The sequence below is a fragment of the Pelmatolapia mariae genome, linkage group LG20, assembly GCF_036321145.2.
Source record: "Pelmatolapia mariae isolate MD_Pm_ZW linkage group LG20, Pm_UMD_F_2, whole genome shotgun sequence".
NCBI lineage: Eukaryota > Metazoa > Chordata > Actinopteri > Cichliformes > Cichlidae > Pelmatolapia > Pelmatolapia mariae.
Genome location: NC_086244.1, coordinates 43,101,168 through 43,114,867, shown reverse-complemented (window position 1 = coordinate 43,114,867; position 13,700 = coordinate 43,101,168). Strand labels below are relative to the sequence as shown.

The 13,700-nt window shown below is 39.2% G+C and overlaps 5 non-coding genes across 5 annotated transcripts; all 5 read left to right on the top strand.

Annotated features, from left to right (window-relative positions):
• The first annotated feature begins 289 nt into the window (after positions 1–289).
• Positions 290–361, top strand: trnap-cgg (transfer RNA proline (anticodon CGG)). Its single transcript has one exon. It is a non-coding gene; the product is annotated as a tRNA-Pro (tRNA).
• An 892-nt stretch (positions 362–1,253) lies between these two features.
• trnap-cgg (transfer RNA proline (anticodon CGG)) lies at positions 1,254–1,325 on the top strand. The gene has a single exon. It is a non-coding gene; the product is annotated as a tRNA-Pro (tRNA).
• Positions 1,326–2,217: 892 nt separating this feature from the next.
• trnap-ugg (transfer RNA proline (anticodon UGG)) lies at positions 2,218–2,289 on the top strand. Its single transcript has one exon. It is a non-coding gene; the product is annotated as a tRNA-Pro (tRNA).
• An 890-nt stretch (positions 2,290–3,179) lies between these two features.
• trnap-cgg (transfer RNA proline (anticodon CGG)) lies at positions 3,180–3,251 on the top strand. The gene has a single exon. It is a non-coding gene; the product is annotated as a tRNA-Pro (tRNA).
• Positions 3,252–4,143: 892 nt separating this feature from the next.
• trnap-cgg (transfer RNA proline (anticodon CGG)) lies at positions 4,144–4,215 on the top strand. The gene has a single exon. It is a non-coding gene; the product is annotated as a tRNA-Pro (tRNA).
• The last annotated feature ends 9,485 nt before the right edge of the window (positions 4,216–13,700 follow it).

Here is a 13,700-nt window from a genome sequence, read left to right as displayed (position 1 = left end):
ATAGGTTCTCAGATGAGAGATGAAAGATCTTAGAGAAACTTTGAGAATTCCAACTGCTTTCTTTGAAAGCTCATCAGACTACCATGACCTGAATGACTGGGAACCCTTTTTTTTCCCGAATCATTGTGTGCAGTCTCTCTGGAGTCATCCCTGTTGAGATTGTCAGTAGCAAAGGCCTGAGAGTACAAAAATGGATACTGAAGAGGGCTTAAAAACATTCCTGCTTGAATTTGAAGGCCGATTTAATTCTATACTTTCAGAGTTCCAGACGTGAGCGCAGGCTTCCTGTGGCTCGTTGGTCTAGGAGTATGATTCTCGCTTCGGGTGCGAGAGGTCCCGGGTTCAAATCCCGGACGAGCCCCCTTCATATAACAATCTGTTGCCTTCATGGATAATTTTGGCAGGGTTAAGTCCTTCTGGGTCATTGCACATGTTTTCTGCCAAACCTATCAATGTGATCTGTGACACCAATTTCTCTTTCAAAAACGGCATTATTGATTTATTGAAGGAGTCATTCTCATGACTCATTGAGTGATGCCATTGACTGCACAGTCCCTGCCATGCAATCTGTATATGTCACATTTTGAGATTGCCTTGGAAACCATACTGGGCAGGTACTAAGAAATACCTGTTACCAGGTACTACCAGCTAATGGAAAACCCTATAGACCGAGCTGAGTCAAGTTAAGCCAAGCCAGGTAAGTGCTAGTGGAAAAGGGCTATCGGAGCTCACAAGGTCTGATTAAAATTGATGCCATTCAATTTCACTGTGAAGAAGTTAAACTACATATGTCAAGGTCTCATAATGGTTTCACCTGAAACCTCTGCTGATAATTACCCACGCCTTTTTTCACAACTAGGCCCATGTGATATGTTTCATTGTTGGTCAACGACCCTGGTAAAGACAACCCTCTCTGGGGTTTAAACAACTGGGACTCCCCACCATTTAGTTTTAGAACTAAGGAAGGTTCTCAGATGAGAGATAAAAGATCTTAGAGAAACTTTGAGAAGTCCAACTGCTTTCTTTGAAAGCTCATCAGACTACCATGACCTGAATGACTGGGAACCCTTTTTCTTCTCATTCATTGTGTGCAGTCCCTCTGGAGTCATCCCTGTTGGAGCTTTTCAGTAGCAAAGGCCTCTGAAAGTACAAAAATGGATACTGAAGAGGGCTAAAAAACATTCCTGCTTGAATTTTAAGGCCAATTTAATTCTATACTTTCAGAGTTCCAGACGTGAGCGCAGTCTTCCTGTGGCTCGTTGGTCTAGGAGTATGATTCTCGCTTCGGGTGCGAGAGGTCCCGGGTTCAAATCCCGGACGAGCCCCCTTCATATAACAATCTGTTGCCTTCATGGATAATTTTGGCAGGGTTAAGTCCTTCTGGGTCATTGCACATGTTTTCTGCCAAACTTATCAATGTGATCTGTGACACCAATTTGTCTTTCAAAAACGGCATTATTGATTTATTGAAGGAGTCATTCTCATGACTCATTGAGTGATGCCATTGACTGCACAGTCCCTGGCATGCAATCTGTATATGTCACATTTTGAGATTGCCTTGGAAACCCTACTGGGCAGGTACTAAGAAATACCTGTTACCAGGTACTATCAGCTAACGGAAAACCCTATAGACCGAGCTGAGTCAAGTTAAGCCAAGCCAGGTAAGTGCTAGTGGAAAAGGGCTATCGAAGCTCACAAGTTCTGATTAAAATTGAGGCCATTCAATTTCACTGTGAAGATTTTAAACTACATATGTCAAGGTCTCATAATGGTTTCACCTGAAACCTCTGCTGATAATTATCCACGCCTTTTTTCACACCTTGGCTCATGTGATATGTTTCATTGTTGGTCAACGACCCTGGTAAAGACAACCCTCTCTGGGGTTTAAACAACTGGGACTCTCCACAATTTAGTTTTAGAACTAAGGAAGGTTCTCAGATGAGAGATGAAAGATCTTAGAGAAACTTTGAGAATTCCAACTGCTTTCTTTGAAAGCTCATCAGACTACCATGACCTGAATGACTGGGAACCCTTTTTCTTCTCATTCATTGTGTGCAGTCCCTCTGGAGTCATCCCTGTTGGAGCTTTTCAGTAGCAAAGGCCTCTGAAAGTACAAAAATGGATACTGAAGAGGGCTTAAAAACATTCCTGCTTGAATTTGAAGGCCGATTTAAGTCTATACTTTCAGAGTTCCAGACGTGAGCGCAGGCTTCCTGTGGCTCGTTGGTCTGGCAGTATGATTCTCGCTTTGGGTGCGAGAGGTCCCGGGTTCAAATCCCGGACGAGCCCCCTTCACATATCAATCTGTTGCCTTCATGGAGAACTTTTGCAAGGTTAAGTCCTTCTGGGTCATTGCACATGTTTTCTGCCAAACCTATCAATGTGATCTGTGACACCAATTTGTCTTTCAAAATAGGCATTTTTCAATTTGTGAAGGACTCCCTCTCATGACTCATTGAGTGATGCCATTGACTGCACAGTCCCTGGCATGCAATCTGTATATGTCACATTTTGAGATTGCCTTGAAAACCATACTGGGCAGGTACTAAGAAATACCTGTTACCAGGTACTATCAGCTAACGGAAAACCCTATAGACCGAGCTGAGTCAAGTTAAGCCAAGCCAGGTAAGTGCTAGTGGAAAAGGGCTATCGGAGCTCACAAGGTCTTATTAAAATTGAGGCCATTCAATTTCACTGTGAAGAAGTTAAACTACATATGTCAAGGTCTCATAATGGTTTCACCTGAAACCTCTGCTGATAATTACCCACGCCTTTTTTCACACCTTGGCTCATGTGATATGTTTCATTGTTGGTCAACGACCCTGGTAAAGACAACCCTCTCTGGGGTTTAAACAACTGGGACTCTCCACAATTTAGTTTTAGAACTAAGGAAGGTTCTCAGATGAGAGATGAAAGATCTTAGAGAAACTTTGAGAATTCCAACTGCTTTCTTTGAAAGCTCATCAGACTACCATGACCTGAATGACTGGGAACCCTTTTTTTTCCCGAATCATTGTGTGCAGTATCTCTGGAGTCATCCCTGTTGAGATTGTCAGTAGCAAAGGCCTGAGAGTACAAAAATGGATACTGAAGAGGGCTTAAAAACATTCCTGCTTGAATTTGAAGGCCGATTTAATTCTATACTTTCAGAGTTCCAGACGTGAGCGCAGGCTTCCTGTGGCTCGTTGGTCTAGGAGTATGATTCTCGCTTCGGGTGCGAGAGGTCCCGGGTTCAAATCCCGGACGAGCCCCCTTCATATAACAATCTGTTGCCTTCATGGATAATTTTGGCAGGGTTAAGTCCTTCTGGGTCATTGCACATGTTTTCTGCCAAACCTATCAATGTGATCTGTGACACCAATTTCTCTTTCAAAAACGGCATTATTGATTTATTGAAGGAGTCATTCTCATGACTCATTGAGTGATGCCATTGACTGCACAGTCCCTGCCATGCAATCTGTATATGTCACATTTTGAGATTGCCTTGGAAACCATACTGGGCAGGTACTAAGAAATACCTGTTACCAGGTACTACCAGCTAATGGAAAACCCTATAGACCGAGCTGAGTCAAGTTAAGCCAAGCCAGGTAAGTGCTAGTGGAAAAGGGCTATCGGAGCTCACAAGGTCTGATTAAAATTGATGCCATTCAATTTCACTGTGAAGAAGTTAAACTACATATGTCAAGGTCTCATAATGGTTTCACCTGAAACCTCTGCTGATAATTACCCACGCCTTTTTTCACAACTAGGCCCATGTGATATGTTTCATTGTTGGTCAACGACCCTGGTAAAGACAACCCTCTCTGGGGTTTAAACAACTGGGACTCCCCACCATTTAGTTTTAGAACTAAGGAAGGTTCTCAGATGAGAGATAAAAGATCTTAGAGAAACTTTGAGAAGTCCAACTGCTTTCTTTGAAAGCTCATCAGACTACCATGACCTGAATGACTGGGAACCCTTTTTCTTCTCATTCATTGTGTGCAGTCCCTCTGGAGTCATCCCTGTTGGAGCTTTTCAGTAGCAAAGGCCTCTGAAAGTACAAAAATGGATACTGAAGAGGGCTAAAAAACATTCCTGCTTGAATTTTAAGGCCAATTTAATTCTATACTTTCAGAGTTCCAGACGTGAGCGCAGGCTTCCTGTGGCTCGTTGGTCTAGGAGTATGATTCTCGCTTCGGGTGCGAGAGGTCCCGGGTTCAAATCCCGGACGAGCCCCCTTCATATAACAATCTGTTGCCTTCATGGATAATTTTGGCAGGGTTAAGTCCTTCTGGGTCATTGCACATGTTTTCTGCCAAACCTATCAATGTGATCTGTGACACCAATTTCTCTTTCAAAAACGGCATTATTGATTTATTGAAGGAGTCATTCTCATGACTCATTGAGTGATGCCATTGACTGCACAGTCCCTGCCATGCAATCTGTATATGTCACATTTTGAGATTGCCTTGGAAACCCTACTGGGCAGGTACTAAGAAATACCTGTTACCAGGTACTATCAGCTAACGGAAAACCCTATAGACCGAGCTGAGTCAAGTTAAGCCAAGCCAGGTAAGTGCTAGTGGAAAAGGGCTATCGAAGCTCACAAGTTCTGATTAAAATTGAGGCCATTCAATTTCACTGTGAAGATTTTAAACTACATATGTCAAGGTCTCATAATGGTTTCACCTGAAACCTCTGCTGATAATTATCCACGCCTTTTTTCACACCTTGGCTCATGTGATATGTTTCATTGTTGGTCAACGACCCTGGTAAAGACAACCCTCTCTGGGGTTTAAACAACTGGGACTCTCCACAATTTAGTTTTAGAACTAAGGAAGGTTCTCAGATGAGAGATGAAAGATCTTAGAGAAACTTTGAGAATTCCAACTGCTTTCTTTGAAAGCTCATCAGACTACCATGACCTGAATGACTGGGAACCCTTTTTTTCCCCAATCATTGTGTGCAGTCTCTCTGGAGTCATCCCTGTTGAGATTGTCAGTAGCAAAGGCCTGAGAGTACAAAAATGGATACTGAAGAGGGCTTAAAAACATTCCTGCTTGAATTTGAAGGCCGATTTAAGTCCCTCTCATTACTCTTCATTACTTTATGCTCACATTATACCCTCTGTCTGACAAGCTTTTAATCTTATTTTCAATCTAAACAACTACTCTTCTGAGAGGTTTCTCTGTGCTCTGTGCTTCTTTTGGGTGCCCCTTCTCTTGGTTCCTGGATTCTTGCCAACCCCTTCATGGTTTTGCTGTGGTTCTGGATTCTGCTCCTTCTTCTGTAAAGGACAAAGAAAAACAAAAAAATACCTCTCTCTGCTATGCCTCAATAATCTGATATGGTCATCAATTGTTCTTTTAATTATCCAAAATTAGTTTAACCTATCATGTTCTGGGTCAATCATTTATTTATATAATCTTCAACATTCTTTATGTGTGTAAGCGACACTGTTGATTTTATTAAACACACCCAGAGTGTGTTGCTCTTTTCATTCTTGATTTGTATATTTTTCTAATACTCTATTTTTAAACATGTTTTTAAACAAGGAAAATGAACTACACCTTTTTAAATCACTGTCATAACTATTCCACAGGTTAACTCCTCTAACAGAAACACATCTCTGCTTTATATTTGTCCTTTTCTTGTTTTTTTTAAACAAATCTGTTCCCCTTAAGTCATATTGACTCTCTCTGACTTTAAATAGCTTCTGAGTACTGGGGCAAAGCAAGTTATTTTGTGCTTTATACATTATCTGTGCCATTTTATATTCGACTAAATCATAAAATTTTAGGGTATTCAGATTAATAAACAAAATGTTAGTTGGTTCTATATAGTTTGATTGATTTATAATTCTTATAGCTCTTTTTTGTAACTTGAAAATAGGAAGAGTATTTGTTTTATATGCATTACCCCATATCTCCAGACAATAAGTCATATATGGAAGCAACAGAGTACAATAAAGTGTGTATAATGATTTTTTGTTCAGGACATGCTTTGTTTTGTAGAAAATAGCAATGGTTTTTGACATTTTTGTTTTCACATGGTTTATATGAGACTTCCAGCTCAGCTTATCATCAATTATCACTCCAAGAAATTTATTTTCATACACTCTTTCAATTTCAATTCCATTAACCCTGATTTTAGATACATTTTTCATTTGTCTAGTGCCAAAAATAATCAATTTTGTTTTCTTTATATTTAATGATAACTTATTTACATCAAACCAGTTTTTTAATATATTTAACTCCTTTTCCGCTGTAGTCAGAAGCTGTTCTAGGTCTTTACCTGAGCAATACAGAGTGGTATCATCAGCAAACAATACACATTTTAACAGTTTGGAAACACTACATATGTCATTTATATATAATATGAATATTTAGAGCCCAGCACAGAGCCCTGAGGAACACCACAAGTTACCTTTAACTGCTTAGATTTTACATTATTGATTTCGACATATTGATATCTGTCATCCAGGTAACTTTTCATCCACTTATATGCTATCCCTCTTATGCCATATCTCTCTAGTTTATTCATTAATATAGAATGATCAATTGTATCAAACGCCTTTTGTAAGTCTATAAAAACACCAACAGTATATTCCTTATTATCTATAGCATTAGATATCCCTTCTACAAGTTCCATCACTGCCATCGAAGTGGACCTTTTCACTCTAAAGCCATATTGGTTATCACTTAGGAGATTATGCTTCTCCATATATTTATCAAGTCTATTAACAAATAACTTTTCTAAAATGTTTGAGAACTGTGGGAGTAGTGATATTGGCCTGTAACTGGTAAACTGACATCTCTCTCCGTTTTTATGGATTGGAATAACTTTTGCTATTTTCATTTGTGAGGGAAACACACCAGTTCGAAAGGACAGATTACAAATGTATGCGAAAGGTTGCACTATATATTCTATAATACTTTTAACTAATATCATGTCAATACCAAAACAGTCGGTGGACTTTTTATTTTTAAATGTCTTCACAATGTTAATTATTTCTCTATGAGTTGCAGCACCAATAAACATGGAGGACACATTCTGAGTAATATGTTTATTTAGGTCGTTATTATTTCTTGACTCTGGAATTTCTTTTGCTAAATTAAAGCCAACATTTACAAAGAAATCAATAAAATTCATTGGCAATGTCTTTAGTTTTATCAAGCACAATATCTTTATCTTTTTTAAAATAGTCTGGATAATTTTTATTTTTTGAGCCCTTTTTGATTATACTATTTAATATGCTCCATGTTTCTTGTGTGTTACTTCTACTTTGCTCCAATAATGTGTGGTAATATTCTTTCTTACTTGTTCTTATAATATTTACTAATCTATTTTTATATAACTTGTACTTTATTTCAGCATCTTTTGTCCTCTGTTTTATGAATCTCTTATATAGATTCTTTTTCTTTTTACATGCATCTTCTATCCCCTTTGTGATCCATGGCTTATTTGATCTGTGATGCTTTCTAGTCATTTTCATTAAAGGACAATGTTTTTCATATAGTGAAATTACAGTTGATAGGAATGCATCATATGCACTACTTGAATCTTCATTTGCAAAAACCTCATTCCAATTGTGTTCCTTTAAGTCCACCTGGAGGGCAGCAATGGCTCGTGTTGTTCTATGTCGTATCATATCAAATGTTTGATTCTTTTATTTAGTTTTAATCCCAAAATAATTTTGAAAAATTGCAAAAAAAGGAAGATGATCGCTTATATCAGTTATAAGAAGTCCACCTACTATTTCATGGTCAATTTTATTTGTGAATATATTATCTATCAATGTAGCTGTATCAATTGTTATTCTACTTGGTTTTATAATTACAGGGAAAGGGGAGTTACTATACATTGTACTGATGAAATCTGTTGTTTTCTGATGTCCATTTGGGTTTAGCAAATCTATATTAAAATCACCACAAATTATTTGCACTTTTTTATCATTTAGGTTGCTAAACATAGCAGCAAGTTTTTCATTGAATGTCTCAAGGCATGATCCTGGTGTTCTATAGATGCAACTTATAATTATATTGCTAGCTTTTTCAACATGGATTTCAATAGTAATACATTCCAATACGTTATCTATGGTGCTTGACATACATTCAATCAGACTACATTTCAAAACTTTATCTACATATAAAGCAACACCGCCTCCTTTTTTATTCACCCTGTTCATTGTAAATAATTCGTATCCTTCCAGTCTCATTTCACTAACTTTCTCATTATCGAGCCATGTTTCTGATATTGCAATTATATTAAACTTTTTTAACTTACTTAAACATTCTGTAATTTTAGAAAAAAATTTATGCAGGCTTCTACTGTTCTGCCTTGAATTCAGTGCCCCCTACTGGGCCTTGTAAATTGCTGTTAATGTGACATGCACTTTGACCCAGAACAGGAAGTCAGCCATGTTAGTTGGGGTAAGCAGGTTCACATGTGCTGAAGTGTTCCTGTAGTTATCTGCTGCAATCCTCTTTCTTGTTTATGCCTTCGAAAGCATCGTCTGTAAGTACTTGTTGACTTAAGAGTATAGAGCCATATTTTAGTAACATTTTGGTAGTTTTGTGTTCTAAAGCTTAACTTTGTGTATAATTATATTGCTAAGCTAATCTCATGTCATGTATACATAGGAGGACCTATTACATGGATATTTCTTTGTCTTTTGTTGCTAGCCTTGACTTGCTGTAGAGTACATAAGGGAATTTGTAATATCGGTGTGTTAATCACCTTACTGTTGTATTCTTGTTTTTGTTTTAGTTTCACTAAATTCAATGGTGTATGGCGGTGCAATGTAAAATAAAGCACCTGGAGCTTGGACGCTATATCCTGACTCCCGTATTCTTTTGAATGGAGTTTGGCTGGCTGCTGAATTGTGTACCTACGCACGCATGCACACACGTTTGCCATTTTTGCAAACGACTCCCTTATCGATTCCAGTCGCCCCGAATGACGTCACCACGTTGCGGAGCGTCATTTACCTGGCAGGAAACATGGCGGCTCAAACGCTAAAAAGTTTGGTCATACTTTACGAGAACAGATGACAACAGGGCAACTTGCAATACTTGCAAAGTAGATATTTCATTTAAGGGAGGAAACACTACGAATATGCAAAAGCATTTGCTCACAAAACACGCGATAACCTTAAATGAATGTCGTGTTTTTAATTCCGCTCCGGACTCGTGAATCTCAACCCAGCAGCAGCGGTAACGTTTGCACGTCCTCTCCCGTTAATGCGGCAGGTAAATAATCAACTAACAGTGCATATTATGTTAGCGCGATCTGCCTTATTACAAAACCTGCCATTACTGTGCATTTAGGTGACCATGATGAGACAGACAGAGTCTGGCTGGCTCAGATGCTGGCAGTTCTCGCTGCAGTCTACCGGTAGCGTCTCCTTTCAGGCCAGAATGTCACCGAGCAGTGACTAAGTTTGTGGTCAAAGGCTTGCACACATTTGTCACAGCAGATGCCCCCGATTTTCGGTAAGTGAATGTGTTTAATTGTAGGCAGGGACATTACTGGATATTCTTGTGTAATTGCTACAGAATAATTTATGTTATATTTTGTTATTGCTACAGAAGAATATTTATTTTATTATTTTATATTTACAATTTTTTTCCCCCGGGGACCCTGTGACACCCCATTGAAGAGCCGTAGGCTGTGGATCTCTTAAGATCTCACTGTTGGGTTTGTAAGGCCATGTTACTCCTAAATTTCTATCTTGTTCAAAGAGAAGATATAAAACAAAGTTCTAAGCTAATCGACCTTAGTGTTCTCCTTTTTAAAAAGAATCGATAAGAGAATCGAATCGTTAAACAGAATCGAAAATGGAATCGGAATCGTGAAAATCTTATCAATACTCATCCCTACCGACAATGCATTTGCTATTTTAATATTCATATTGAATTGGTCATCTGTATAGTACTCACAAGTACTATTATTGTTATTGTAGAAGTGATTATCTGGGTCAATATTACTTTGAGGGTCATGCATGTTGTGCTCTGCATAGTTAAACGTTTTGAAGTTCGTTTTCTCAGTGTGTGTGGCAAAATAACCACCTTGACAGTCCTTTTCATAATCAAATTCTTCCTCTTCATTATCTCTGAATGGAAACCTATAATCTGTGTCCAAACTTGTCATTTATGTGTTTTTTGTTTTTGTTGTTGTTTTTTCAATTTTTTTTGAGCCATAAGGCTAGAAACACTTTCCATACCCATTGTTCATTATCCAATCGTCACTTTTCCAATAGATTCCATAGCAGATTCCTGATTATTTATATTGCTCTAAGTCTTTGAGTTCTCTTATCATCACAACTTTCGCTTCTTCGGGATTGCCATTTAGTCTTATCATTACTTTGCAGTTCCTCGTCCATGTCGCTTGTATCTTATTTTGTTTTCTCAGGCTGCGTGCCTGTCTTGCAATTTCAGCAGTCTTTTTCGTTAAATGTTCATTTAAATACACACCGGTCCCTTTTAGCTTCTTACCCTGTTTCAGTAACTCAATCTTTGTTTTGCGACTCACAAACCGAAGAATAATTGCTGGCTTTGTTTTACTGTCTTTTCTGGGGAGCGTGTGGCATGCTGCAATATGATGGCTCTGAATACTTACATTCTTCGTTTGAAGGAATTTTATCACTTGCTGTTCAAGCGTTTGCAGCTCCTCTATCGGGGCATCTTCACCGTCTTTACCTCCGCCAGCTGTTACTCTGGCGTAGGTTCGGTGTTGCGTCTCCAGTCCACTTATGACTAAATCATCCATTCTTGTGTATTGTTCAAGGTCCTCGATTCGCCGTTCCAAGTCGTCTATTTTCTTGTCCTTGTCCTTTATGAGGTTTTTTAGTTGTTTTATTTCATCCATTAGGTCATGTAGCATACTTTGTTGTTTAGCCACTTTGCTCAGTTCATCAGACATGAAATTAAGCGATTTCCTAATCTCCTCCAACTCCTCTTCAACTCCTGGGTTTGCTTTTTTAGGCGGCATTTTGAAAATGATGAGATTGGTATTACCTTGTGATGGCCCATTGAAGTCACTGTCGATTTACTTGTTGGTGCCTTGCTAGAGGAGCCTGGGCCCAGTGGCTGCTGGAGGATCCTGGGCCTGGTGGAGCAGGAGGATTCTGGGCCTAGTGGCTGCTGGAGGATCCTGGGCCTAGTGGCTGCTGGAGGATCCTGGGCCTGGTGGAGCAGGAGGATCCTGGGCCTGGTGGCTGCTGGAGGATCCTGGTCCTGGTGGAGCAGGAGGGTCCTGGGCCTAGTGGCTGCTGGAAGAGCCTGGGCCTAGTGGCTGCTGCAGGAGCCTGGGCCTAGTGGCTGCTGGAGAATCCTGGGCCTAGTGGCTGCTGGAGGATCCTGGGTCTAGTGGCTGCTGGAGGATCCTGGGCTTTCAGTTCAGCTAAAGCTGCCACTCCAAGGCAAAGCTTGCTGTTTGCTGTGATCTGATCATGAACATCCTGAGCACATCCTGTACCAAAAAACTGTTGCTTTTACAGGCACAAATGCATTTACACGCAAAATATGTCTCACCTCTAGAAATCAGTCTACGTGATGTCTTTGTGTGTAAGCGTGATGGCGTTGACCTTATTGCACTCTAAGTCACCTCTCACCATGTATCATCTGGACAGTCCCGCCAGATCAAGCTCATGACCCTCGAAAGACTGAATGCTTAACTCTTTTATGAGCACATTTTGCAATATGTGTAAGAAAATCATTGTACCCGCTTATTCTAATAAAAGAGGTCAAAGAGAACACACACATTTTCAATCAGTTAAGCTTAAGCATAAAAGCAATTACTTATGTGTATGTTTTACCGTAGCTAAATTATCAAACACCCAGAAAGTCATAAAATGATCATAAAACCTCTTATTTCAAATTAAACCTACCCTCTTTCGACACATCTTATGTGTCGAAGAATGAAAGACAACTGATTAGAGATAGCAAACTGAAAATGCTTCACCACATCTTAGGAAATTGAAAGAAAAAGGTTAATCATATTATTTCTCAGAACACCTCAGCAATTCCCGTCTCGAGTATATTTGCTCCGGGCCTGCAAACCTGTGTTAAAGGACTAACATCAGTTTAAGTATCATGTTAAATATTTTGAACTCCTGGCTCCAGCCAGAGCCTGCATCCTCGGAACTGCCTAGAAACAAAACTTGTGTGTTAAGATGAACTTCACATTTGAAACTCAGTTTTCCCCACTGTGATCCAATCTGTGCTATAAGAAACAAAACTTAAAACAGAAAAGTTATCAGTCATGTGCTTCATACAAAATTTGCGTATGTTTTAGTTTCACGTTGATCCTCTTGAATGTCATGGTACTTCTTTTAATTTCACTTTATCAAACTAACCAAAATAGATTTGCTTTACTTACTTTGCTCGTTTCCCTCCAGTACCAGCCAGTATCACATAACCTTACCCATTATGGTCTTTTCAATAATTTACTATTTTAAGGGAAAAACCTCAGTCACTTGGACCTGTGTCTGTTATTCCATAACTTTATTTTGAATGTAATAAGTCTACCAATCCCCTATATAATTCCTAATTTTTGCTTTGGTTCTGACTATTTTCCTTCTATAAAATTTAATTGACTTCTACAGTGGCCTGGTATGGTTAATCGTAACATTAGTGATAAAATTTTCTCCCCTTTAACATTTGGCATTTTCCCAACAGCATAATGTAATACCATTATCTAAACCCAGTCAATAAAACAGAACTTTCTTAAAGCAAACATCAGCAACCCAAAATTAGCCTCCCAAGGGTTAAGTCTGCAGCTCCACACTCTCATGTGAACCTTTCAGTCTCCCCTCCAGTCTCTTCTCCTCCTGCCCCTGGCAAAAGCAAAACAAAGCAAAGCATCCGCCCTTTTCTTACCGGCGTCGTGAATTGTTTTTTCAACATTTACTCATCCTAACCTTGGTCCAGTCTTTGTCTCAGTGTCCAGTAAGTCAACACTTTAGTCCACACCGTCAGTCCAGTCACACACATTCATTCACACGCATTCACTCAAAAGAAGAAACAATTGTTCATCATTTTGGACTGGATTGACTCGCTGCAATCCTTTTAGACCGGAACTCCCAGGTTCCCACTGGTGGCCTTTTCCTCAGCCCATTGTGATCTGGAAAAGCTCACCTTATATTTGCTCTCCTGAAAATGTTTTACAGCGCTGTTAATTCAATCTTGCAGGCCTGCTTAGAACAACAATGAGAAAAAAAGAGCTGATTATTACCTCATCAAAGCACAAAGCATCATCACCAAAGGGGGTGACACCTGACAGGTTTTCTCTAAGTGCACTGTTACAAAAAATAATGGGCCCCTCCTAGACATGATTAGTAAAACTCCCTCTATTGAAATAAGAAAACAACCCAAACCTAACTGACAGAATCAACCCATCACTAAAACAACAACCCCAAAAGTCTTAATCACAGAAAAGTTTTGCTTCCTAATCTAACAATATGTTGTGGGAATTAGAACTTTCCAGGCCATAAAAGTTTTGCCCTACTCTTGGCTTAACTAATACTTACATGGTCTGAAATCAGACTTAAAATCACTCCCTCTGTTCATTTTCCCCACATCATATTTCAGTGGTTGGCCTCAGGTGCTTCAGCGTCCTGACACTCTGAGGTCAACTGACATAGTTTCACCTGCTAAATACACAGAAAATCTTGTTAAAAGCCGCACAATTTACACAACAGTAATATTCCCCATTAAGCA